Raw genomic sequence first — 8,799 nt, forward strand, 5'->3', positions numbered from 1 at the left:
TGTAGAGGCTCAGGAAGGTGAGCTTACGTTTGGGGCTGCTTTTCCCCTGAGGGGGAGGCTTAGAAGCTGAGTAGTACTTCCACAAATTTGCAGGGTAAGAGGGACAGGATTTGGAGTCAAGGACCATCAAGGAGGGCTCCTTGGTGAACGCCCCTCCCTCTGAGTTAGGACACTAAAAGGCTAACCTCTGGGAGTATGTAAGGACAAATGGGAAGTAGATAGATCTTCATAAAGAATGCACCTCAGGGACTTCCCTCGCGGTCCAGTGGGTAAGACTCCATGCTCCCAATGCAGGGGGCCCGGGTTCGATTCCTGGTCAGGGAACTAAGATCCTGCATGTCACAGGGCACAGCCAAAAAAAAAAAAAAAAAAAAAAAATTCACCTCCACTCCGTACCATCACAATCCCTGAAATTGTACTAAGGCGATCCCGGATTGCAAATTTCTCCAGGTGCTGGGCAAAAACAAAAAAGTAAGTCCTCTCTGGACTTACTCTCTGGAGGAAGCTAACACCGCCCTCAGCCTGAAATTCCTACAAGGAATTTTCCAAATACAGTGACTGTCTAGCACATGCATGTGTGCACACACAAACACACAACAAGCACACAAGGAGTTAACACGAACAAGACCAGTAGAACAAGAGATAAGAAAAACGGACTCTCAGAGGCTTCAGATATTGGAGCTATAGACAGACCTTTAAATAACTTTCTACGTTCAAAGATATAAAAGGCAAGCTTGAATTTCAGCAGGTACAAGACTCATACTGCTTATATACAACCAGGAGTCAGTGTATGCTCCCAGTTCCTAGAACTATCCTCTTTATCCGGGGACCCAACAAAAGGAATGTGACCCAAGGGGAGGGCAATTGTCAATAACTATAGAGGATGATAGGGAAGCCAGAAAGCAAACCCATCCTTAGTGGAAAGACTTTAATGGCTCAATCTCCCCCACGTACAAACATATGCCTCCAAGACCTTTGTGGTGATGTAGTGGGGCCAGTTTGGAACCTATACAGGCAGTGGGTTGCACCATAGCTGAGGAACTCAGGGCCAAGGGCCCAGCACCACCAAGGAAGTCCCAAAAGTTACTATTTAAACCATTTTTAGGTGTACGGCTCAGTGGCATTAAGTGTATTCATAATGTTTTCCAAACATCACTGCCAACCATCTCCAGAACTTTTTCAGCATCCCACAGTGAAACTCCATACCCATTAAAAAAAATAACTCCTGGGACTTCCCTGGTGGCACAGTGGTTAAGAATCTGCCTGCCAATGCAGGGGACACGGGTTCGAGCCCTGACCCAGGAAGACCCCACATGCCGCGGAGCAACTAAACCCGTGTACCACAACGACTGAGCCTGTGCTCTAGAGCCCACGAGCCACAACTACTGAGCCCGCGAGCCACAACTACTGAAGCCCACACACCTAGAGTCCGTGCTCAGCAACAAGAGAAGCCACCGTGATGAGAAGCCCACACACTTCAACAAAGAGTAGCCCCTGCTTGCCGCAACTAGAGAAAGCCCGTGTGCAGCAACGAAGACCCAACGCAGCCATAAATAAATAAATAAATAAGTTAATTAATTTAACAAAAACAAAAACACTCCCCTCTCCCCCACCTCCTGGAAACCACTATTTACTTTCTGTCTCTATGAGTTTGACTACTCTAGATATCTCATATAAGTGGAATCATAATATCTGTCCTTTTGTATCTAGCTTTAATTAAGCATAAGGTCTTCAAGGTTTGTCCATGTTGTAGCATGTGTCAGAATTTCCTTCCCTTTAAAGGCTGAATAATAGTCTATTGTATGTATATTCCACAGTTTGTCTATTCATCTGTTGATAGGCATTTGAATTGTTTCCACATTTTGGTTATTGTGAATAATGCTGCCATGAACATTGGTGTACAAATATTTATTCAACTCAGGACTTTCAATTTTGGGGATATATATCCAGTAGTGAAACTGCTGGATCATATGGTATTTCTATGTTTAATTTTTTGAGAAACTTCCTTACTGTCTTCTGCATTGGCTGCACCATTTTACATTCTTGCTGGCAATACACAAGGGTTCCAATTTCTCCACATCCTCACCAACAGTTGTTATTTTCTGTTTTTTTGATAGTAGCCATTCTAATGGATCTCATTGTGGTTTTGATTTTCATTTCCCTAATGATTAGTAATGTTGAACATCTTCTCATGTGCTTATTGGCCATCTATACATCTTCTTTGGAAAAATGTCTATTTAAGCCCCTTGCCCATTTCTAAATTGGTTGTTTGTTTTATTGTTGCTGAGTTTTAGGAGTTCTTTATGTATTCTGGATATTAATTCCTTGTCAGATATATGATTTGCAAATATTTTCTTACATTCTGTGGGTTGCCTTTTATCCCTTTACTCTATTGATAGTGTCCTTTGATCCACAAAAGTTTTAAATTTTGTTAATGTCCAATTGATCTATTTTTTCTTTTGTTGTCTGTGGCTTTGTTGTCATCTTGATAACTTTCTGCACAGCTTGCGGGATCTTAGTTCCCCGAGCAGGGATGGAACCAGGGCCACTGCAGTGAAAGCTCCGAGTCCTAACCACTGGACCGCCAGGGAATTCCCATCATCTTGATAACTTTTAACTGCATTTCTAACCATTCTAACCTCCAATATGGAGGTCCTTCTCTATATAGAGTTCAATCAATATTCCCCTTCAGTTGGGCTATTCATAAAAAAGAGATCCCCTGAATTGGTAAGGTTTGTATGCTTTTCTCAGGCAGCACAAGTTGATGGAGGTCCTGCTGTTTTCAGGCCAGTTTATGGACATTTTGCTGGCCGTGGTCAACTGGTTGTACAAGGTGGAGCCGCAGCTGGCTTGAGGACCAGCCTGTGCACGGGGATCTCAACCTCATCATGAGCCTCACGGATGCCCACAAGGTGAGGGATGAGATCTGGGCTTCATGGAGGGCAAAGCTGTTGGGTCCTCCACCTGTATGTGCCTTAGGCTCATGGTACCCTCCTAGGGGAGAAAGGAAGTCTCAAAATGTCTGTATCTCTGCTTGTCAGAGAGGCAGCTCCTTGCTCTGTGTATTTAAACAAACTGTTGCCAGGATTCTGTGTCAGCCACAAAGAGTTTACCAAAGTTGGTTTGATTCAGATTTGGCGATATGTAAACGTCACTTCGAGAGGTTTCCCCCACCTCCACCCCCATCCCCAATCCAATCATCCATTGGTGTCATTTGGGTCACAAAATGGATTTAATTTCAGGTGGAAAGACACCCATTTCCACTGACTCCCAAAATAAACGTGAGGACTTTTTAACCACTTTGGAACCATACTCATCAATATTTAGTGTAGCCTGAGCCTGTCATGTTCAGGTGCATAATACCCTCCTGTTTCAGTTGGATGGATTCTGATGAAGTGACACTTTTATCATTATCTCTGCTAACATTCTTTTTCTTGAAGTCTAGTGTCTACTTGATATTAATACAGTCCCTCTAGCCTTCTTACTTTTTTATTTGCATGATATATTTCTTCCATCCATTTACTTCCAACCCGTGTTTTGTATTCACAGTGCATCTTTTATAGACAGCTTATCATTTGTTCTTGCTTTTTTCTCCCTCCCTTAACTCATCTGACAATCTCTGACTTTTAATTGGAGCATTTAGTCCATTAACAGGAGGTGACCTTACCCACTGGCTGGAGATTCCCCATGAAGACAAGACTGTCTCATTATATCTATATGTTTATTCTTGCCATGTAATCACACCTTCGGAGCATGATGAACTGGATTTTCCCAGCATCCTGGATGCAGTCAGGAAGGTGAGTGAGGCACCTCTGAGGCCCCTCATTGGTCATTTAATGAGGCATTATAGTGTGCCTACACCAAGGCAGCCTGTGGGTCTGACATGATCATGACATAGGAGCTCAGGACAGGATCCTGTGATTGTATTCATATCTATGATAGGTCCTCAGATCACAAAATGCAAAGATTACATGTATTGGTGATAACATCGGATAATCTCCACTCCTGTAGTATCTCTTATGAGAAACTTGTCCCTGCTCTTTTATTATTTATTTATTTAGTTTGCCTGGCGCAGCTTGCAGGATCTCAGTTCTCTGACCAGGGATTGAACCCAGGCCATGGCAGTGAAAGCCAGGAATCCTAATCACTAGGCCACCAAGTTACTCCCTCTGTTTTTTTTTTTTTTTTAATTTATTTATTTATTTTTGGCTGTGTTGGGTCTTCGTTGCTGTGCACGGGCTTTCTCTAGTTGCGGCGAGCAGGGGCTACTCTTCGTTGGGCTGCGTGGGCTTCTCATCGCGGTGGTTTCTCTTGTTGTGAGTTCGGGCTCTAGGTGCGCGGGCTTCTGTAGTTGTGACACGTGGGCTCAGTAGTTGTGGCTCGTGGGCTCTAGAGCGCAGGCTCAGTAGTTGTGGCGCACGGGATTAGTTGCTCCGCAGCATGTGGGATCCTCCAGGACCAGGGCTCGAACCCGTGTCCCCTGCATTGGCAGGTGGATTCTTAACCACTGCGCCACCAGGAAAGCCCCTCCCTCTGCTCTTTTAGACTGCTGTCTCTTTTTCATATTCTATATAGAGTAGGTCTTGGCGATCATGAATTTAACCTTGTGGTTTCAGTAATGAAAGTTCATAGATTTGCATTTGTGGTTGGCATGCAAGAAAGCCAGGCACACAGCAAGAGAGGAAGGCTTACTGGACGCTGACGCCCACATTCCAACACAGCTTTGTTCTGTTCATTGCTCCCACGCAATAGTGAGCAAGTTGTAGTGGAAGGATTCATGAAAGTTGGAGGCTATTCTTTTGTCAGAGACTAGTAAATTCACAGATATTTATTGAAATCTTAAATATGAGCCTGGGACTTTCCTGGTGGCGCGGTGGTTAAGAATCCGCCTGCCAGTGCAGGGGACACTGGTTCGAGCCCTGGTCCTGGAGGATCCCACATGCTGCGGAGCAACTAATCCCGTGCGCCACAACTACTGAGCCTGCGCTCTAGAGCCCACGAGCCACAACTACTGAGCCCGCATGCCACAACCACTGAAGCCTGCACGCTCAGAGCCCGTGCTCTGCAACAAGAGAAGCCACTGTGATGAGAAGCCCGCGCACCGCAACGAACGGTAGACCCCGCTCACCACAACTAGAGAAAGCCCCCGTGCAGCAACGAAGACCCAATGCAGCCAAAAATAAAATAAGTAAATAAGTACTTAAAAAGAAAAAGAAAAAAAAGAAGTAGGTAGGACGGAGTAGTCAGGAGAAGGGGGAGAGGCAGGAGAGCGGGTGTCCTGGAAGCCGAGGGAAGAGAGTGTTTCAAGAAGAAAACAGTCAGTAATTCCCCTACATGCAAATGACAGCGGTAGAGAGATGTTTTTACCTGCCAAATTGGCAGAGACTTATTTATTTACATATTTAAGAATAACACCTAGTGTCGGCAAGGGTGAAAGAAAATGGGCACCCTCATACTGTTTGGGCAGCAGATAATAAGTAGCAAAAACCTTAAAAACTGTGTATGCTCTTTGACCCAAATATTCCATTTCTAGAAATTTATCCTATAGAAATCACCATGGGTGAGCACAGATTATTCGACAAGATTGTAACAGCAATGCGCATAATATTATAAAAACATATTATTCAATCAAGTATACTTGGTTAAATGTTATGATAGCCATACAATGAAAAAATACCATGAAGCCAAAAAAAACCACATGTGAAATAATCAACGGCACGGTGAAATATTGCAATATATTGTAAGTCAATAGAGCAAGTGTGATCCTGTTTTTTTTTTTTTTGCATTAAAAATGTACAGATGTGTTTAAGAAAAATACACCAAATATTACCAGTGATTATCTCTTGAACGTGGGTTTGGTGATTTTTGTTCTTTTTGTAATCTTTCTGTATTTTCAAAAGTTTCTGCAATAAGCAACCTGTTTTTGTAATCAGGAAAAAAAGTTTTTTTAGTGCTTTGAATAGTGTAATAATAATACGTTAATAATAGTAAAAATAACAATAGCTAACATGTATTGAGTGCTTCCCGTGTGCCAGTCACTGTGCTAAGTGCTCTATGTACATTCTCATGTAATTCCCATCACAATCCTACAATCATGAGCCTCGCTGGTAGATGAGAGATAACCTGAGAGGTTCAGTAACTTGCCCAAGGTCACAGAGTTGCCAGGTGGCTGGGGAAGCCCTTGTTTGACACTACTTTCTCCAAGAAACCTTCCTCATTTCAGTTCCCCTCCAGTTCAGGAGTTCCAGGATCACCTGTCCCCACTTCCTCTGTCTTTCCAGGCACTTTGCCGGCCCCTCTGTCAGAGCGCATTCTGCTTTTGGAAAAGATTGCATGTTCACCTGATGGCCACCCCTGTTAGAGTGGGGCCTCTTGGGCGCGGGGAGCTGGTCCGCTTCATCTCTGGCTTGGAGCACAGCACAGAGCGCCCCCTGTGGTTGTTGCTAAACTGAATTGTGGGGTGATGCCCTTCGGACTGGCTATAACCTGCTGTTTAGGTTTATGGGAATGTGAGCCTATTGTTTAAAGATCACAGTTATTTCCACTCATCTGAAATTGAGATAAATGATCTCAGCTATTACAAGAATACTGGTACTGGGCTGCTTGCAGTCTTGCTGGGAGGCCAGCATTGTACAATACACAACCAGAGAATTACAGGCTCGATCTGAGACCCCCAGTGATGCGGTGTGGACTCAAAGGGGAATGCAGAGGGATGCCCAGGGACATAGACAGGGACAGTGAAGGGGGCAGGAGATTCAGAGACCCTGACAAAGTGTGACAAGGGGACACCCGCTTTGACTCGGCCCACTGCCTCTGCATGCAGTCACCAAGCCCTGTGGATTCAGCCTCCTAAACCACCTTCTCCTCTGCCTTCCACCCATTGCTACTGTCTTCCTTCCTGCCCTCCCATTACTGTACCTGCCCCAGCTGTGGGCCCTGACTCCAGTCTCCCTCCTTCCAACCTGGTGTCCCTTCTGCATCCAGGCTCTGGTCTTGTCTTGGGCACTTTCAATGGCTTATCTTCATTATCCTTATGATAAAGTTCAGCATTCTTATCTTGCCTTACACGGGGTGTGGAAATCTATCTGTTGGGTAAGACAGACTAGGCATGCTGCTAAGGCAAGAGCAGATGATTATTTAAGGATTTATTTGATACTTAAAATTTTTTGAAGTGATCATGGAAAAATGTGAATTTTATTGGACATAATTTTAAAGTTTACTCTTGAATTTACATTAGGGCACCATTATGGTCAGGGGCCCAGAGCCCTCTTCTAGTCTTCCAAGGCCCTCTGTGGTCTGTCCCTTGTCAGTGCCTCCAGCCTCACCCTCAGCTGGCCATTTGCGCCCCAGGCTCTCCGCCTCCACTGAACAGCTCACCTGCACGTGCCCACCTGCTGCAGCCCAGCTCCAGCGTTGTGTGACCTGAGGGAAGTCCCTTAACCCTTGTGTGCCTCAGTCTCCTGGTCTGTTAAATGAGGTGGGGGAGGGGCGGTTAGGTATCTACCCTATGACAACGTGTGAGCATGAAGAAATGGTACAGAACACGGCTGGCACATGGACAGTGCTCACTGTCACCTGCCACTGTTATGCTCCTTGGAGTCTCGGCCTTCGCACAAGCTATTTCCTCTGCCTGGAACATTCTCCTCCCACTGACCTTTCCTTCATCCCAAACAATTCCTTCCGGCCTTCAGAGCTCAGTCTAAGTGTCTCTTCCCCTCAGCGCAGCGCCTTAACCATAAACGAATAAATGCGGTGAGAAGGCGCCTAGGGAAGAGTAGGGTGTGCAGAAGGGGGCTAGTCAATGGAGGCGTTTCCGTGAGGAGTCTTCTCTCGCAAGCCGCTGAGGGCCGTGACAATTCAGATGCGCAAAGGCTCAGGAACGGCACCAGAGCTCCCTGACCGGCGGGAGGCGGGAAGCGGGTGCGCGTATCCCGCGCGCGGCTGGACCGGCACCGGGGTCCGAAGTGCGCCCAGCCAGACCTAGTGGTGGCAGTGCGGCTGCTGGAGCTGCCGGGGCGGCCCGCCGGAGGCGCCAGCCGGGAGAGCGCGGAAGCCAGGCGGGTGGGCGCGTCAGGAGCAGTGACGGAGCCGGCGTCAGGTGTCCGGGAAAGAGCTCGCAGAGGCGCACGCAAGGGGACTGCGGGGAAGGCGCCAAGAGGCCGGCGAGGAGCTGCGGTGGCTGGGAACCCGGGCCCGGCTGCTGGCAGGGGTATGCGCCCCATTCTCGGGCCTGGCTGTTACCCACCTGAGGCGTTTCGGGTCCTGAGGCGACACTCCGCGCACCAGGTGGGGCTGCAAGGTCACTCTGCGGGCCGGACGGAGAGTTGGGATCCAGCTCTGGAAGGGCGATCAAGGACATGCCCCGCTGCAGCGCAGGGTCTGATCTCCCCGAACCGCACGGCTACCCTGGGTCCCCAGGCCGAGTCCCCGCGGCCGCCCGACAGCGTGGCCAGAGGCGGGAAGGGAGCCCAGGACGACCGCGAGGCCCCAACGGCGGGGCTGCGGACTCCTCGGCAGTCCCGCCCGCCACCCACAAGTGGGTAGTATCTCGGGGGCATCAACACCCGCCCCCCAGCGCTCCTTCCTGGGGCTTACATTCCGCGGCCTTGGCCCCGCCCCTGTACCTCCATTGGTCGGGTCCGGAGGGGGCGGGACCCGACGGCTGCAAGTTGGACTGAGAGAGGCCACCTCGGCCCGGGGCGCGCGGCGCAGACTGAGGGTCCGCGCCTCCCGGAGCCCGGCGGGAGCTCGCCCTCCGCCTCTGAGCTGAGCTGCCTCGTCAGCAGCCGGACTGTCTGG

The sequence above is a fragment of the Mesoplodon bidens genome, assembly GCF_964165515.1.
Source record: "Mesoplodon bidens genome assembly, chromosome: 2".
NCBI lineage: Eukaryota > Metazoa > Chordata > Mammalia > Artiodactyla > Ziphiidae > Mesoplodon > Mesoplodon bidens.